Here is a 20,625-nt window from a genome sequence, read left to right on the forward strand (position 1 = left end):
GTGAAGTTTGGTGCTCAACAAGGGAAATTTCATTCTAAATATAATTCTAATAAAAAATATTATAACTCCAATAATGTTATTGCATGTTACAGATGTGGAAGCAGATCCCATGCGGCATCTTTCCAAGGATGTCCTGCAATAAATAGAGAATGCAAAGTTTGTGGCAGAACGGGCCATTTCAGCAATGTTTGCAGAGATAAACGTTACAACAACTATGCACAAAGCATTGCCTCTAGTAATACTGATACAAACAGAGTCACCTGTATCAGTGAAATTCAGGATCATAATAAAGGTTATGTTGTTTCGATTAGACATAATGGACCAGAAAAAGAAAATGTCATGAAATGTCCTAAATGTACATTGCAAGTTTTAGGTATTGAATTGTATCTCAAGGTGGATTCTAGAGCATCATCGACAATTATCACTATGCAATATTTTAAAGAAAAGTTACAGAGTGTATGTAATTATAAAGATTTACAACAGTCTGACGTTGATGCGAAAAGTTTTGATGGGTCAAAAATTGAAATGGAGGGTTTTTTCCAGGTACCGCTGCACTTTAAAGGAAGAAGTGCTCATATTAAATTGTATATTGCTGTGAAGGGAGTAAAGGTTTTAGGCTGGTGAGACCAGTGGAAATTGGGTATAATTCTCAATCCACGGACGATCCTGTCTCTTTGTGTGATGAACTAGAGATGTCCAAAGTTGCTACAGTTAACACGAATGTGGATAATTTAGGTAGAAAAAAGAGATTAGTAAACAGGTACAACAAAGTATTTTATGATAGGCTGGGAAAATTAAAGAATTTCTCACATAGAATAGTGTTGAAGGAAAATGTTAGTCCTATTAAACAAAAGTTAAGGGGTGTACCTATCAATATTAGGGACACATTAAAAGAAATGCTTAAGGATTTACTAGATGAGAATATTATTGAGCCCATTGAATCGTCTGAGTGGGTTTCACCCATTGTTTTGGTATGCAAGCCTGACCAAAAATGGTGCGTGTGTGTTGATTTGAGGGCGTTAAACTCTAATATTATGATAGATTGGCATCCCCTCCCTAATATCGATGAGCCTGTTTCATTGTTTGATGGTGCGCAAGCATTTTCTACACTGGACCTACGATCTGCTTTTCACCAGATTGAGCTTACAGATGAGTCAAAAAAATACACTGCTTTTATCACACCTCTGGGTCTTTTTCACCATACCAAAATGCCATTCGGGCTGGCATCAGCAGCTTCTGTCTTCCAAAGGGTGATGTTCCAGATTTTTAGAGATATCGTCACTTATGTCAAATGCTTTCAAGATGATAGCTTAATCTTCTCAAAAAATGAAGTAGAACATGAATCACATCTCAACGAAGTGTGCAAGAGACTTGAAAATAGTGGCCTTACTCTTAAGGCACACAAGTGTAAGTTATTCAGACGTCTGTTGAATATTTGGGCCATACTCTTTCTGGTGAAGGTCTTATACCTAAGAGATCTAATGTTGAAGCTATCCTAAATGCCCTGGCTCCCTTAAACAAAAACCCATTATTATCATTCTCTATTATGTGTGAGTATTACAGTAGATTTGTTGAAGATTTCGCAACCAAGAAGGAACCCTTAAGAAAGCTATTGAGACAGAATGTCACATACGAGTGGAATGGGGAACAACAAAAAGCCTTTGTAGCTATCAAAAAAAGATATAATTAATGCGCCCACATTAAATCCTTTTCGTACAACGAAAGAATGCATCATAACTGTTGATGCCAGTTTATATGGCCTGGGTAGTTTGTTATCTCAAAGGGATGGTAAAAATGAGTGAAATGTTGCTTTTTCTTCAGGGACTCTTAATGAAACTGAAAGCAAATATGCCGTTATTAGGTGAGAATTGCTTTCGCGCATATGGACAGTTGAACACTATAGGATTTATGTGTGGGGTAGCAAATTTTAACTTAGGACAAACCACGTGTACATAATCATATCCTGTCAATGGGAGGAGGATGGGACTCCACTGCCAGAATTGCCCGTTTATCTTCAAGGCTTCAACGGTATAATTTCACAGTTGAGGATGGTCCTGGAAAAAAAATGTAACTGCTGATTGTTTGTCATGCCCTCCGTGTGGTGATGATGACAGTAATGTAAATGTTGCCAATGAATTAGATTTTGTGGTTGGTATTACTGATGTTATTCCTTCACAGTACCAAGATATCACAGAACAGCATTGGAAAGAATGTCAAGACAATGATGACAGGTGGTGCGATCTCAAAAAAATTTGTGAATGAGGGTTGGCCTAAGAAGAATGATGTGTGGTCAGATTTGTTGTCTTTTTACAATGTTGCATACAAATTGTTGTGTGAGGGAGGGTTAATTTTTAACGCTGGTAAGTGTATTCCTCCGTAAGAGATTCAAGATTTAATCCTTACGTTGGCACACAAGACTCACCCTGGTATATCCGTAATGAAGAGATTGATTAGGACATATGTCTGGTGGCCTGGCATGGACAGGTTCATAGACCTGACTCTTTAGGGAGTGCCATGATTATTGTTCCAGTGATAAAATGTTAAAGGTACATATTCCGCCTCTCAAAACAGTTGAATAGCCAGAAGAACCATGGCAAAAAGTTGCATTTGGCATTTCAGGTCCCTTCAATATGTTACCTGAAGGTTTACACTTTGCTTTGGTCATCATTGATTACCATCCTAAATAGCCTGAAGTAAAGTTTGTACCAAAGGCGACCACTAATGCTGTTATTATCTCCTTTAAGGAAATGTTTGCAAGTGAAGGATCACCCTCTACCTTGGTTTCCGTTAATGGGGTGCAACTTGTTTCGGCTGAAATGGAAAATTTTCTCAAAATTTGTAATATTACACATATATTTACTTCACTATATGAACCACACGAGAACGGCCAAGTTGAGCATTTTAACCAATGTCGCAAGGGTTTTGTCATTGATGCTATAAAGCAAAAAGGAAATTGGTTAAGTGCTCTTAGAGAACATTTGTGGGTGTATTGCATTACTCCACATTCTACTACTGAGATCAGTCTTTTTAAATTACTTAAAGGTAGAAATCCAGCTTCTGTTGTTTGTCCCTGCTGGTTCAGAGGAAAATGTAAAAGTTTGTTTGAGGACAATGAATGAGTACATGATACTGCTAGGAGAGTGGAATATAAACAAAATAAAACCAAACTATGGTTTAACAACAAATGAGAACGAAAGAACATGAATTCAATATTGGTGACTGGGTAAGAATCTTAAAACCTGGATTTTTAAATAAAGGTACAAATAATTATGTAAAACCAATACAAATCAAGAAAGTGTTTAACAACAGCATAATTACTCAAGATGGTAAGGTATGGAATTCTAGAAAAGTTGCTAAATGTCCAGTTCAATCGTTCACACGTAATTCTGTACATAAAATGTTGTCCACCAAAATGTTTACCAATGTAATGGACAAACTTATGAATCTGTTGCGTCAAGAGTTAAATCTGACACCCGTATCAGAAATGTTCCTAAATTGTTTGATGACTTTATTTAATTGTATTTTATTTTCATTTTCTTTCTTTTGTTTCTTATTCAATGAGGGGGATGTGTTACATCTCATTGATTTATATTCAAAATGTACAAGCTACAGTATTGTTGTTTCTGTTCCTTTTATTGCATGCGACCTGTGTACTTTCCATGCATGTTCCAGGTTCCTATAGAATTCTCTTAATAGATCGTTCCACTTGGTTGAGGCAGTTGCATCTGTCCTTCGACTCAAGCAGATGCCTTTTGCCATGCTGAAATAAAACGTCTCATTCTATAATATTCAGACCCATGGACTTGGTGAACTTAACAGAAGCACCCTAATAGTCTTAAATCAAATATCCCCTATGGGGAACTAGGTAGGATAAAATAAAACTATAGTACCCAAATGACTTATGAAAGTGAGGGAACTGTGATGCTTAATCATTTCAAGCAAAGAGACTACCCCTTTAATATTCCTAGGGCAGGCAGTGAGAAAAGCGAGAAGCAAAACAACAGATGCTTCTCTGTAAGATATAGATGTAAGGCTACTACTAATGTCTGGAAATATACTAATGTATAAGGCAAAGAAAGTACCATATTTAAAAGCCTCACAAGTTCATCTGATTACTCTGTTTCTGTCTTGGTTTGCCCATTTGCCATGAGATAGTTTGGAAATAAATCTTTGCTAGTCAAGAATAGGGTGCTTGAACATGTCAGGTATATACAACATTGTGACCCTATCTACACCTTGGCACAAAGATTTAGAGACAAGCATCAATCTAATGGAGACCTGTTATCATTTTTTGGTATGAATAGTGTCCCCCCAGATTTGAGGAGAGTCTAAAAGAAGAAGAGACAACAAACTGCAGAATTTAGAGTGCAAATGTTTTGATTCTACTTTTGATGTTATAGGTTATTAGCTGTATCCCTATGAGGAGTTGTAAGACTAATTTGTATAATGTAATCACGCTGGATAAGAGCTTCTTTAAACAAAAATGAAACACCTTTTGGTATGTTGATTAATATTGAAAAAGACCCGCAGGTTGGGCCAGAGCCCTGGAGGACTTCTCATTTTCAGTTTTTGGGGAGGGGGAATGAGTGAGGACTCCGTCCCGAGCCACTCCTTGCCCCAGGGAGCCCACCAGTCAGGTTATTTTAAAGATAAAAGGGAGAGAGCATGAGATTCACCACCTACTGCCACCATTGGGCCCGCCCACCACCCCATCCCATTCCCAGATATCCCATCCCACAAGACGCAAAAAACTACAGTATCCCAGGTAGCCTACCCCCGGGACACTATGGTTCCCTGCCCGGGAGAGTGCAGCCATACCCTCCCTGCACGCTGCCTCTGCAGGAAAATCCACTTTGCTTCTGCTTGGCAGGAGGTCCCTTTGGCCGTAGCAAAAACAAAGTGTTGGTTCCCACTGACACCTGGTATGGTGCTGGCTTGGGATGCCGGGGCCCTGGGGCTCAATCTCTGGCCCCCAATGAAATGGTTTTTGGGGGCCCCTTTTGGGCACTGGGGCACCCACCATTGGCATCAATACCAAAAAGTCCCTGTACCCTGGACGTAGGTTAGCATTCGTCTATCAGGCACCCTGACATTACTAGCTGGAAAAAATATGCTATTTAAATCCAGACTAGACACCTACTCTACATGTAGTTGGGTGTGTTCTTTATGTGCCTAACCGTCCAAGTCAAACCATTGTTTGTAACTGCAAAAGGGAGAATCCGGGCAGAATTCAACTCAACACATCCACCGATGACTGCTCCACTGAGACAGTGCATACACCCACACTTGGAAATAAACAAACATAAAAAATGTGTGGTGAAAAGGAAGGCACCTCACGGGCGTACACCCTCGAGGCACTTGGCAGATGTTACCAGTTTCCTACCCCTTTCTCATAATCGGTCACCATTCCTTATCAAAATAAAAAGAAAGAAAGAGGTGTACAAAATAGAACCATGCGTGTTTGTGCAAAGGGACAGGTGCAAGACAAAAACGCTCAAGGAATCGCTCCTTGGTGTGACAACAGAGGTGATTCAAATCAACAGACACACCAATGTTACAACTTTATTACTGGATATGGTGTGTACTGGTGAATTAAAAAGGCTGGCAGCTTAGCATCGCATACCAATACCCATAGCCAACATGTTTCACTGCCCTACACACTTTATGGCAGATTCAACAGGGCTCACCACTCGGTCACTGCACCAGTGTTGGACATCCTCGTAATGGAAACCTTATCCACCCATGTCCTCTCATACCGGCTGGCAAGGGAAAGCTCTCAGCCTTACTGTCGATTGTCACATCAATCGTACGTAAAGTGATCCGGGACCATAAATCATCCCAGGAACCCACCATTGGCACCATAGGTCCCTGGTGATGGGGTCACAGGGGCCCTTAAGGCGCGAGGAGGATGGCCACATACACCTCCTATTCATTTTACTTGGATTACATTTTTTTTATTATTATTGTTTCAGATTGCTGAAAGAGTGCGTTACACAGCCTTAAAAGCTCATTCTTAGGATACACATATAAGCAAAAACATCATAAAGGAATACAAAGTACCCCTCCCCTAAACTACCCCTCCACACCCCCGCTGAACCATGCTGTATGTAGGTAGCACTGAATCTGGGTAGTCTCAGGTGTAAGAGTGTCTATTGTTATTGTGGAGCTGTGTGTTAAGGCATGTGTGGTATCTGTAAGACGAAGGATGCGTAAACAGCGAGGACAAGTGACTTCTCAAAATTCTGTTGACCACGAGGCCAGCAAGCATTGGCAAGGCAGGTTTTTAAAACACTGCTTATTTTATTGATCCTGTCACTCAAAACGTCCACGAGAAACTTTTGGTTGTGACCAGTATGATCTCAGATACAGCCCCTGCCTCTCCTGTTTCACCTGAGTGTATACCAAAGTACCTGCGCAATCACCAACAACAACACTCTTACGGCTGGGCCAGTGGTTCCAGGAAGTGTGCCTATGTGGTAGGCTGTGTCCCCAACACCAGACCTATGGATTGATTATTTTTTATTGACATGTGAGCGCATCTTTGAAGTGATTCAATTGAAGTGAAACAAGAACCAAGAATCATGTAATTAGAAAAGAGCTTTTGTAATATGATAGTGAACCCCAAGCAAGGGAGGTAAGAGGAGTTTGCGGATAGTCTTCTGAAGGTGAGAAGAGGGGGGCATGACCTTGTGTTCAGGGGGTGCTTATGGATTGGTGAGTGCAGCCTCCTTTGAGGGGGAGCTCTTGGAAGGTGAATTGTTGGGGTATGCGCTGGTGTGGCGAGAAGGTCTGTGGTATGCTGGGTCAGGGGGTCTGTGGGTGAGGTGAAAGGTCACTCATTGAGAGAGGGAGAGACGGAGGAGGGCAAGCGGTCCATGGAGAGTAGTGTGGCATGTTCTGGGAATGGGGAATGACCTAATGGGTCACAGATAACAGGCAGTCCAGCTCCTGTTTTGTAACTTCAAAGGACATCTAATATGTTGTAGTCTCAAGGCTGTTGTCATGGATATTTGTGTGGGGGGGGGAGGAGGTGGTTAAGTGTAAACGTGTTCCTGTATACTGCATCTCATTGGTGTGCCCTGATCGGATCTGTATCTTAATAGGAGGGGGCAAGAACCCACTGTGGCCTTCGTCTGGCCCTTCTGAGAATGCTGACGTAAGGAGGGGTGCAGTGGCAGGAATGGTGACAAAGAGCAGGTACCATGTCCCTGACGGGTCAAGTTTCACACACATAGATCAAGGCCAGACTACCTTCTGCCCCGGTTTGTTGCAGATTTTGACATTCTCAGTTTTAACTCTCTGTGTGGCGACAGAATATTAAGTGAAAAACACAGATCTTCACAAAGGGAATACGTGCAGGGCACTACTAATAGAATTATTGCAGTTCAGCGGCTCAAGAGCGACACCTGCAGAACGGCTCACAAATTACAACACCGGGATGATTACAGGTGGTCCTTGATGGCCAACGAGGCAGAGAGGGGCCAGGCTGCTCTGTGCCAGGCAGCGCTATCCTAGGCAGCACTATCCTGGCAGAGTAAAAGACTCTGAGGCAACACTGGCATGGTTAATATATAACGGCAAGAGTACAAAAAATCTGAATGTCAGGAGACCATTACACACTTTCATCTCAATAAACGGCTGTGTTAGTTTTGGCACTCGATAGACACAAATAGCATTTCTGAAAAACCTGGACGTTGGCACTGCTCACAGCTTCCAAGAGAATATTTTCTATGAATTATTTTTACATTTGTATCTCTGAGCTGCCTTCTGCACTTTGCTTTGTCAGAAATACATAGTTATCAGCTACAACGTTTTAAGTAAAAATCACAGGACTTCACTGTGCAGTAGTGGGACCAATGGTCTTCTATGCACAGTATGACCACCTGATGGTGGAGACCCCCCAGAGCCAGGGGAATACGTTGGTTTTGAATGATGGAATTAATCAGTACTGGGAAGAAAGACAGACAATTCATGGGCAGAGCTGAGCCATTGGTCTGAGAGTACGAGTTGAGCCTCCATAGAAAACAAGTATCACGGAAGTGGAGAGAATGTGGTGTAGTAGGCAGAGCTGCTGCCTAGAGAGTTATCCTGGTCCGAGTCTCTGCGGGGCAACATCCTGTGGTTCTGGGCACATCACTTAATCTCTTTGAACTAGAAATTGGGTTATAAAAATCTTCTAATTTAATTTAAAGTATCATGCACAGAAAGAGGCAAAACTTTGTGAAAATATAGTTCCACAGATGTTAACAGTATTTCGGCTACGGGAAACTGATAAGAGAAGCAGACGAGGAGTGGACTAAGCATTAGTAAATGCAGGCAAATATGCTACAGCCAATGGAAATGGAGGGGAAGTAAGTGGCAAGCACAGGAACCAATGAAAAGTCAGGAAAGTGAGGGGGCGGGATGTAAGCCCGTTTTAGGATTTATATAAAAAAAATAACAGATTTCACAAGCACAGTGCACTGGTGTTTGGCTGATGGTGTGTTTGGACTGCGGATTTTGCTGACTGTTTGTGTCGAGTGGCTTCTGGATGGTGTTGTGAGTCAGTGGCATTTGATTGGTGATTGGTGATGGGCAGAAATAAGGTTTTATAATATTTACTGTGTTATTTCTTGTCATTATTTCCTATTGTAATTTTTATTTCTCCTTTTTGTTTTAGGGCAAAGGTTATTATTTCCTTTGCTGTGACTCCTTGCTTGCAGTTTCAGCACTGGTAGATTTGCAGGTTGTGTTTGGCAAGAAAACATTTTTGTACTGCATGAATGTGATTTTTGTAAATGCTGTAATATTAGCAGCATATTTAGCTTCGGTTTTTTTGTATGTGAAATTGGATTTGTGCACAATGTGTATTGTGTTGTCTTGTGTGTAATATTCTTTTGTTCTTCCTTTCGAAGGAGATATCGTTTGTACATGCTGTGTCTGTGTAGGAGCTGGTGAATCTTGCTGTCTGTGGCAAATGAGTGGTTATGTTTTTCAATATATAGGTTAGGTATAATTTTTATCTGGAGACCAAGGGGAATGCAGGGTGGTAGGCAATTTGTGACAGCAGACAAAGAAATGTGAGCAAAATGTGTCTTTTTTGGCTACATTTGAGGTTTGCAGGGGATTCTGGTAAAGAAAAAGTTGGGGTATCCACACAAGCTACACTTCCATGGACTCCCCCGGGTGCCTAGTTTACAGAAATTTCTGGGGTTGGTAGCTTTCCCTAGATGGTCGCCGAGCACGAGACCAAAATGCAGGCTACCCCCTTGCAAAACCAGGTCATTTTTTGATGGATAATTTTGATGTCTACAGAAAAGGTTTTTCAGCCATTTCCTGTTGCAGGCACTAGGCCTACACATGCAAGTAAGGTATCATTTTTATCGGGAGACTTGGAAAAATGCTGAGTGGAGGGAAGTTTGCGGCTCCTTGCATATTTCAGAACTTGCCAATGAGCATTTAAGTGTGGATTGTTATTAAAGTATGCTAAAACCTTTAGGGATATATTTTGTTACATGGAATCTCACATATTTTGTTTATAAGCATGGGTTTTCGTTTTAGATACCCACTCTAACAGAAATTGGTGTAGAAGATGTGCAATATGATTATCCTTGTTAGATCATTTTAGGAGGATTGTACTTTGCTTTGCCAACTTAAACTTTCTATCTATTTTATGGCTATAAAGCTGATGGGTGCCTTGTGGGCAAGCATATGCTCAACATAGTAGATCTGAGTAGGTTATGGTGACAAGCAATGATAAAAGCAAAATGCATGATTTGTTCACTTGAAAAGTGTATGTATAGTGCCATAGGTCTGATCAGTTTATTATGAAAATTATGGCAAAGACAGTAGACCTGACTCATGTATTGTGAAAAACGTATTTTAAATCCAAAGGCCTTCAAGTGTGGATCATTATCACAATGTGCTAAAGCCTTTAAAGAAGTATTTTAATTGAATCCTACAGATTACTATATTATGCAGGTGTTTTAGAGTTGATTACCCATCCTAACAAATTCTTGAGGTAGAAGATTTGCAGTAATAATACTTGTTAGGCCCTCTTGGAAGGTTTGTATTTTGACTTGCTGAATCTAATGTTGGATATATTTGTAATTTTTTGACTGAATGCCTGATGGTTACCTTGTAGAAAAACTTAAACTCAATACAGTAGGACTGAGTAGGTTACTGTGTCAAGGCAATGATAAAGTCTATAGACCTCATTGGATCACTGAGAAAAGTTATATCCGATGCCACTGGTCTAATCTTTTGATTATGAAAAGTTATGCAATGGCAGAAGGTCGGACCTATTTATTGGGGAAAGCATTTGTTAAACCAATAGGCATTTACGGGTAAATGGTTATTTCACTGGGCTAAAGGCTGTAGACATCCATTTTGTTACATTGAATCTCACAGATGACTCTGTTAGGCACGTTTGTGACTGTAACAACCCTATAACAAACTTGAGGGTAAAAGATTTCTCCTGTGATAATCCTTGTTAACCCCTATTAGGTTGTATTTAGTTGTGCCAGGCATAAGTAGGTATATGTTTTTAAAGTTTATGTTGTGTGCCTGATGGTTTCCTTCTGGGAAAATGTGGGATTAATACAGTGGGTGTGAATTGCTTATTGTGACAGGACAATATTACCGGCTACAGGTCAGAGATGGTTCACTGGCAAATGTTACGTTAGGTGCCAAGGGGTAATAATAATATTATTATGAAATTTCACAATAAAGGCAGTAGGCCTGAGTTATTTATTATGGAAAGCAGATATAGTGCCGTTCGCCTTTGAGGTTCCAGCGTTTGCAAGTTCTGCCTTTCATTGCTACAGGAGTAGCCGTTCATCTGCCAAGCTCATCGTGACCGAGAGGGAGGAGACAAACACCGCGAGGCCGCAGAGGAGGTGAGAGGCGCGGCCCCGGGACTGCGAGGTACAGCGTCAATAACACCAGCTGTTTCCTCTTCCCGCGTGAGCCGCGCCCCCTCCCAGTGCCCCGCCCCCAACAAGGCGTATTTAAACCTCTCGCGGCCCCCACTTCGCGGGAGCCGCTCGCCTTTGAGGTTCCAGCGTTTGCAAGTTCTGCCTTTCATTGTTACAGGAGTAGCCGTTCATCTGCCAAGCTCATCGTGACCCAGAGGGAGGAGACAAACACCGCGAGGCCGCAGAGGAGGTGAGAGGCGCGGCCCCGGGACTGCGAGGTACAGCGTCAATAACACCAGCTGTTTCCTCTTCCCGCGTGAGCCGCGCCCCCTCCCAGTGCCCCGCCCCCCCTCACCTCACAGACATTTAAGCAGGGTCTTAAACGCGCATCGCGGGACGCGCGCGGGTCGCAGCCCGGGGCGAAGCCCGGGCAAAGGGCGGGCCCGTTTAAGCCCGTTCAAGCCTGGGCAAGTCTGGTCTGGGCCTATCCCTTTTCATCTTGCCTTTTGACTTTTCCCCTGCATCCTGGTAGCTTTCTGCCATCACCTTTACCCACACCTACCCACGTGTAATACAGCGCCATTATGACTACAAGGGCCATGAGGAGTAAGACGGCTCAAGGAGTGGGTCAGGTTACCGGTCCAATTGACCAATTTATCATGAAAGCAAATGATGCAATCAACCAAGGGATAGTCCTCTTGGAAAGACGTGTTTCCCAAGACCTTGCTGCAGCACGAAGATCCTCAATGGGCCTTCTGGCTTTAGCCAAAACACCTATCCAACAAGAATCTAATACCCCACTTTTGCTAGACATTCGTGCAGAACTACACACTATCCCAATGAGTGTTGACCTATCTGTCACTCACCTATCGCTTGGGGAAGTCACCCTGGAAGATCTGGAGAAAACACTGACTCTGGAGATTAGTCCCACCCAAACGGCTCCGTTAACCCTGATAGAGTCGCAACCCCTGATAGAATCGCAAACTTTAGTTGTAGTTTCTCCTACTAAAACTGATAAGGAGTCAAGGGAGGGTGCCATTCCCAAACAAGACAGCACAAGGCCAGTAGTTAAAAACAAGCAGAACTGTCCACCTAAGCATACAAGGTCCAAAAAATCCCCCCGTACCAAACATCAAAATAACGCTACCAGTTCCTTAGCGGTTAATGTGGATGACCCCTCTGTAACAGCTGCATCGCTCGATGATGCTCAGAGGGGTTATGCTGTTGGCAATATAAACCACTTTGAGCTTAATGCACAAGTACTAGCTACAATTAAGGATCTCATAAAATCTCAACTGTTACCAATCGAACGATCCTTAAATAACATCGAGAAGCAAATTGCCAGACTAATTAACCATACTAGCCATTTAAAACCTCCTAATACCACTTTAGCCCCTCCAGCCCCCACGATCGCCAATCAAACTAAGGCAGCCACTGTACAGAAACCTGCACCCCCATCCTTAATACACAAAACTCCCTTACCCACAGGTAAAACCCCCAAAACTCCTACCATCACACAAGCGATCCAAACAGATACCAAGGGCACCACTAAGCAAGTACAGGGAAAGCCAGTAACAGCCGCCGACCCCCCTAAAACTAAACCAAAGCCCCCTTCCCCCAAACCTTTGGTTGTCCATCAGGCTGATGATACCACTAACAAACCAGCTAGACCAAAGAGGCCAATCCATCTTCCCCCAGAGGCAACCCCCTACACTGTGATCCTCACGGGGGTCCCAGAACTGGAGGAAAATACGAGTGAATCCACCTGGTCCCTAAAAAATAAAGTCATGCAATGGCTTAATATTAACAGACCCCTTCCTTTACATCTTAAGAGTAGACTCTCCATGGTACGTAGGGTTCCCTGGATTGGGGAAACAAGGAAAAGTATACAGGGGGACTGTATTATCATTAATTTTGATGACCCAGAGACAGTCAGATATATATGTTCCTGGTCGACCTTGGAGAGAAAGGGAGGTGTAGACACTAATCGTCTGTCCTTTTTCTACCCTCCAAGGATTCCTCATAATCAAGATTATCCCCTTAGTTGGCACCAATCTCCAGGTTGGAGCTGGTCGCAAGTAGATACGCGTAATAGGAGGAGGGACTGGGATCATTATCCTTGGAACCCAAGAAGAGAGCAACCCTATGCAGAGGGGTGGAGGGGGGCACCAACTAGTAATTATTTTTCACCCCTAGAAATGGTTGACTGACCATCAAACAACCAAATATTCCCTAAGAACAAGACTAAACCCCCCGTCTCCTGATAGCTTAGGGTCATCTCCAAGCCAATCTGGGGAACCTGGTTTAGAACGACTCACTCCGGGTCCCACTAATATGTCCCTTCCCGGGCCTGCGATCGCACAAACTGATGAATCTCTGGCCCCCCTTTTACCCTCAATTCTTGATTTAAGCCATCCTCATCGCCCATCAAATCACTCCGATCCTAACCTATATGTCCATTCTAACTTGGAACATAGCTGGTCTTTCAAACAAAGCAAAGGACCCAACCTTCTTGAATTATATAAACACCTTTGACATCATAGCGCTTCAGGAATGTTGGGACCTGACACTTACTAATTTGGATGGCTACAGTACACACTTTACCCCAGCTATCCAGTCAAACAGAGGTAGACCTTCGGGAGGTCTTTGCTTCTATGTTTCAAATAGACTCAATGTATCGTTAGAATGCGTTGAGCCCGCTCCATCTGATCCTAGTTCAAAGTCCTTTGGTCCCTCCCTACAGGCCTTCAAAATGTCTGGGAAGGAGGCTGTCAGTTCTCTCATTATACATCTATATAATAGCACACAGAGAGATGACCAACCAAAATTTATAGAGTTTCTCTCCAAACGTATAAAGAAGGGTATGGGAGGGTCCTGTTCAGACAGACGTTTAGTCATATTAGGAGATTTTAACTGTCATCTATTCCCACACAGTGGAACTAGGGTTTGTGACCTAAGAGCCCCAAATGGTGAATATACTACCCATTTTGAACATTCAACCATGGGATCCCAACTGAACAATTTACTACACGAATGGGATCTGGGCTTCTTCAATGACTTAACAGTGCCCCCGACTGACTTCCAACCTACATTTCATGGAAGGGGATCGCTTACGACAATAGATATCATCCTCTTGTCTAACAGTCAGCAAGGCGATGCCCGAGAAATCAGGAGAGAGGAGCTGGTTTTGAGCGATCACTACCCTATTAGTGCCAAAATATACTCCCCTTCTAGTGGAAACAAGCTTGGGAGCGATATAGAAAATCTGTATTCACACTCTATATCTCTTTCATCGAGGAATGGGTACATCATAAAATGGGCAAAAATTGACACATCGAAATTCCTTGAAAATCTGATCAAATCTGACCCTGATCTCTTCCGGTCTTGCTTAGAATACCCTCCCAATTCAGATTAAATCATCCTTGCATTTGGCCAAATCGCCTTACAAATCAGGAACAATTTGACCAGAAAGTATAATAAAAACAACGTGTCCAAGAGCTGTGGCTGGTTTGACCACGAGTGCTCAAACACTCACAACATTCTGAAGGCTACCCTTAATAAATCTCCAAAAAAACGGGTGGAAATAAGATCCGCCCGTGCTGCTTATAAACAGGCAATTAAAAATAGGAATTGAAAACGGCTGCCTGGGAAGCTTTGTTAAAAGCAAGTACTTTAAGAGACAATACGGCCTTTTGGAGGGAGGTCAATGCCCCCTTTTTCAATGATAGGTCAACAGATCTCATAGAAATTGCCATCACGGAAGAAGTTTGGATAAATCACTTCACCGAACTGTACAAATTAGATGACCAGATTGAACCACTTAACCTTGAAACTCCACCAACGGAGAGTTATGAGCCGCAAAGCAACCACACAGAGTCGTTCCCGCTTTCCATCTACTTTAACCACTCAGAAGTGGAATTGGCCATTCTTGAAAGCTCTAATGCCAAAGCGCCCGGCCCGGATGGAATTCCAATAGACCTATTTAAAGATAACATCCAACTGTGGGCACCAATTGTAACAAATGTCCTTAACTCCTACGACCACAAGGGATTCCCCGCAACCTGGCAAGAAGCGATCATAATACCCATTTTTAAAAAAGGCGAAAGAATGGACCCAAAATGTTATAGACCAATTTCCTTATTGGACTCCATGATGAAGGTGGCTGGGAGAGTCCTGTTGAACCAACTGCAATCATGGGCTCAGGAAAATAACATTTTGTCTAAATTCCAATATGGGTTCGTTTCTGGTCTCGGGACAGTGGAACAATGCTTAAACTTAGCTCTGATCATCGACAAATATGTGATGGCAAAAAGGTGCAATATATATATGACTTTTGTGGACTTAAGCTCTGCTTTTGATTGCCTGAACCACAGTATACTTTGGACTACCCTTACTGAAATGGGAGTTGATTCCAACATACTTGCCTTCATAAAAGAACTATACCGAGGAGCCGGGGCCAAGGTTCGCTATGGAAAGGATGGAACCTGTACGAGCAAGTTTCCTATCAAAAAGGGGGTCAGGCAGGGTTGCATCCTTGCCCCCTTTCTTTTTAACCTGTATATTAACAGCGTTGCCGATTGCCTGGCCAAACTAGATGTTGACTATCCTAAAATAAATGGCCTCGCAGTCCCAATTCTTTTATACGCGGACGACGCTGTCATCATGTCCAGGACCCAACTAGGGCTTCAAAAAGCATTGTCAGCCTTTTCAACATTCATGGGTGTGAGAGGTCTTAAGATTAATGTAAGCAAAACTTTTACTATGTGTTGCAGTAAAAAAAAGAAGAACATTTCTTGCAATACATTTATTGATGCATCCAAGATCAGCCTCACGAAAACTTTCACTTACCTTGGCATACTTTTTAGTAGTACAGGCTCATGGAAAAATGCTGTCCACACTCGAAACCTGGCTTTTATCAGGCAAATTGGTGCCTTAAAGAAATTCGCCACAAAACTAGGTGGGAAACCGGTTAGGATTTTGTTGGAAATATTTGCAGCTAAATGCGTCTCCACTGCAAAATATGGAGCTGGCATCTGGGGTCTGGCGGACTGTGGAGAGATACAAACCAGCGAGAACGCATTCTTAAGATACTTGCTGGCTGTTCCCCGATCTATTTCTACCACAGTCTGTCACAATGAGCTCGCCCGAGTACATATTTCGGATACAATCAAAGTCGCACCAATTCTGCTATGGCACAAAGTATGGTCCTCGGAAAAAACGGTGCTTAACCAAGACGTAATTAAGGACTGTATGGCCTTAACTGATTCAAGAAAAATACCTTGGCTTGCCTATGTACAGAAATTTTTAACATCGTTGGGCTTGGCTAATTTATACGTCAACCCGACTATGTGCCAAACCATTTCTAAAAAGGACCTTAAGGCTCGCTGTTTGGGTTTACTTGTTGACAGGCGCTGCTATCTCGAAGGCAATAAATCATCGATTGCTTACCACAATCTCTTACTTTATGATGTTGGCATTCCCCTTTATCTTTCCCCGATTCTTTCAACCTACACGAGAATGTTGCTAACAAGGATGAGGACGGATTGTTTTTACCGCCTACTAACACTCCCCACCATAAATGACTGGTCTACTACTCTGGTGGCTTGTCCTTGTGACAATGTTTCCAAGCAATCCAACATTCACGTCCTTTTATTTTGCAAATTTTATGACTGGGGCAGAAAGAAACATCTTCTCCCACTCTTGAAACTGTGGGGCTTAAGACAGTGTAGGCCAGCCTTACTCAAGCTATACATGCTCGAAGATGAACTTACAATTACTGCAGCTGCTAGCTTTTTGAAATTTGCAGTAAGGTGCAGAGCGTCTATAAATTGACTGACTTCCGATCCCCGACAGCCATAATTTGTATAATTTTATACTCTTTCTTCTATACCCAAATTTCATGTTTTACGCTTGAGTTTTGAACTCATTTTTATTATGCTGTATTAAATGTGCTTTTATGATTTTCCTTTGCTAAAATCGAATAAAGCTATATTTGAATTGAATTGAATTGAATTGGAAAGCAGATAGTAGGTATTTTGTTACATCAAATCTCACTAATTACCGTAGCAGGCAAGATTGTTGGTGTCAGTTTCCCCTTTTGGCAAAAACTGAGGGTAGGAGATTTGAACTAATACAGTCCTTTATAAACCCTTTTAGAAGGCCTGGAAGTTTAGTTGTATGGCAGCCTCTTATAATAATTGCAAATCAATAAAAAACATAAAAGGTCATTACATGCATACACATACACAGAGGTGCTTTGGATTAGCCTTATTTTACCATTGGTCTATTGTGTTATCCTCAACCTGCTTTCAATGCATGAGAACATAAAACATGGGGTAAGGATCTGTCCACTTCTGTCATTGGCACCATTGTCCTACAAGGGAAGGCATTTTGCCTGATTACATTTCTTCCTGAAAACGACTGCAAATCAGTGGCACATCTGGTCAGCCAGACCGTTAGCATTGCATTTGCTCTTTGTAGAGGTCCCAGGTTTATATATTTCCTTATTGTTTTAGCCTTTTACTATTTTTTAGAGCGTCTTGCAGTTCTCCAGTGAGTGCTTGGGGTCTGCTCAGTTGCTTTTTATTTCATCGACAATGCAACTCATCCAACGCAGCCACAATATATATCCTATGTAGCCATCTTGGAATGCTATTGTCCATAGTGTACCTCTGATTATTGCTCGAAAATGGCCAACACCTTGCTTGTAAATGGGGAAGACCTGTTTTCCAAGTTTATAGCAATGATATATTTTGTACAATATCATTGCAAGATGGCCACCTACTGCTATGTTTAATTTTATTTTTATATTTCTTTATTGTAAACATACCAATTACGAAGGGGCATGTTTTCTTTTGTATACTTTTATTCTTCTAATTTTTCTTGCATAGGCTTGTTGAACTTTTCTATGCATTGTCTGCCAAAATGTATTAGTGACTGCAGAGGCCCTTTCATTAGGACCTTTTGACATTGCCAATGCTTGTTTCTTAAAGTGTGCTAGTAAACTTTGAGAAAAGGGTGCGTTTTACACATGTGCAAGTCACACAGAAATCGTCTGTGTGTGTAAAATGAGAAAGTTTGTGTTTGGATATGTACTATTTGGTGTGGCAGGTGCAGATTCCAGCATATGCTTAGTTTACAGAGAAATGTACTAGAATCTACATTTATTGCACATACTAGCGCATGGCTCCTGCACGAGAAGACACATCGAATTCAGGTGACAGAAATGTCTGGCCGTTGCATGGAACACATGAGCTTTGAAGTACAGGTTTACATTCCCAAATCTAAACTAAGCATTGGCATTTATGGTCAATTTGCAGTTGTATATTACTCAGTAGTGCAGCAGGTTCACTGGCACCGGGATCTAGGGTGTAAAAGTCTCCCTACACTCCAATATGTCAGTCATTTACTAACAGGAACAGGGGAGCATTTACTTTCCTTACATTAAGGCCCGTGTCATCCTTTCTGCTTTACATATACATGTCAGTGCTTTTCTGATCGTTGATGCGGTAAGTATCTGGAGGGAGCCAACTGATAACAGCAGTCCCCTTCGGCATGTTGATGTGACTGATGGAAACTAATACATAGTAGATTAGTGTGTGTTCTCGCTGCCTTGATATTTATGGTGGGCCTTGTCCAACATTTGTGTGTTTGTTGCCTCGTTCATCCCAGTATTTAATTTCAGCTGGTGGTTGCTGGTAGCCCCACCTTCACTCATTTTTGGGGGATCAGCACTTATTTTTCTTCATCACACAGTTCCCGAGACTAAGGGCCATATGTATGAAGGTACCGATTTGCGATTCTCAAATAGCGATTTTTAAGAAATCGCTATTTCAGAATCGCAAATTGGCATGTATGTACACATTCGCTTTTTTTCTGCGAATTCTTAGTATTGCTTAATTGCGATTAGCAAATTGCGAATCACAATTAAGGAATACTTTCCCATTCATTCCTATGGGCCAGTAGGCCCACAGGAATGAATGGAAAGTTATTCTCAAGTTTGCGATTCGCAATTTGAAAATCGCAAATTGAGAATAATTTCAAGGGTGCAGGGGTGTTCAAAGGACACCCTGTTGCACCCCTGAAATATGCATGGGTGCACATGTGGCGCACATACATGCCCTGTGCGTCACATGGCACTTTGAAAAATGCTGAAATGTGCATTTTTAAAGGAAATCGCAACTTACCACCAACTAAAAGTTGGTGGTAATTTGCGATTCCTTAATGGGCATTTTGGAATTTTTTTTGGATTCATACATTGCATTTAAGGAATCGCAAAATTTGTGATTCCTTAAATGCAATTGCAAAATAAGGAATCTCACATTTTGCGATTCCTTATTTTGCACCAGATTTTACTTCATACATATAATTTTCCTAATTCGCATTCACAAAGGCCGAAATTCTGTGAACATATGGCCCTAAGAGAGGAAAAAATACAGAAAGAAGAAATAAGCATCACAAAGCTTGGACCGGCAAGAGTGAGACAAAGATACAGGAGTGCCAAAGAGATGATAAAAGAGACATGGCGTGGATTCTAGACTGCATAGCTTTGGTATTTAACACGCCAACACATAAAAGTGCTAGCTGCGGTGTTCTGGACTGGGATTTGGGCACCTGCACACAATTCATTACAAATTAAGCACTGGTCCATCCTCTGTACTCAGGTCCACATGATACACAGAGCCGGCAGGATATCAAACTGCATCTGCACATTTCAGAGTAACAACATATTAATTGCAATTCTGCTGTCATAGTTTTGTGAATGTAATCAATCAACCAAGGATTTGTTAAGCTCAACAAATCACCTGTGAAGGTCTTAAGGCACTGGAGTTGAAAACTTCTTCGTGGTGATCTGTTCTTTCAAACAGCCAGGCCTTGAGTCCTTTCCTGAATTGCTGCAGTGATAAGGTAGTCCTGAGGTGAAGGTGAAGCTTTTCTTTTGGTCACCTGGTGTGAGAAGAAGCATCATCCGCTGTTGCCTCAGCTGATCCGGGGGATGTCTGCAAGGAGGAGGGAGGCCGATCGTAGGTGTCTGGTCACTTGGTGGAAGGTCATGCGTTTATTGATGTATACTGGTCCTTTGTTATGCAGGGCTTTGTATATGTGGGTCAAAATCTCGAACTGGAAATTCTTCTGGATCTGGAGCCAGTGTGTCTTCCTGAGGTGAGGTGTGATGTGGGTTTGTCTGGGGAGATCGAGGATGAGTCTGGCAGCTGAGTTTTGTATTGTCTGTAATCTTCTCCAGAGGCATGCAGTGATTTCTACGTAGAGTGTGTTCCCGCAGTCCAGGCTGCGGGTGATGACGGCCTGCGTGATGGTCCTTGTGGTGTAGACCGAGAGCCACTTGAAGATCTTGTGGAGCATTTGTAGGACCTGGAAGCAGGTGGATGAGACTGTGTTTACCTGTTTCTTCATAGATAGCTTACTGTCCAAGATGATGCCAAGGTTGCGGGCATTGTCTGCCGGGCAGGGGATGGGCCGAGTTCAGCCAGCCCCCATGTGTTGCTCCATGGTGAGGTGTTGGTTACAATGATGAGGACTTCCGTCTTGTCCGTGTTGAGCTTGAGTCAGTTGCCGCTCATCCTACATCCCTGAAGTTGGCTCTGGTGGTGAATGGTTCTTCTAACAGTGAGAGGATGAGTTGGGTGTTGTTGGCGTAGTAGATCATTTTTCTTCCATACAATCTGATGGTATTGGTCAGGGGTTCATGTGCGTGTTAAAAAGGGTGGGG

Source organism: Lissotriton vulgaris, unplaced genomic scaffold (assembly GCF_964263255.1).
Source record: "Lissotriton vulgaris unplaced genomic scaffold, aLisVul1.2 SCAFFOLD_516, whole genome shotgun sequence".
NCBI classification, from domain to species: domain Eukaryota; kingdom Metazoa; phylum Chordata; class Amphibia; order Caudata; family Salamandridae; genus Lissotriton; species Lissotriton vulgaris.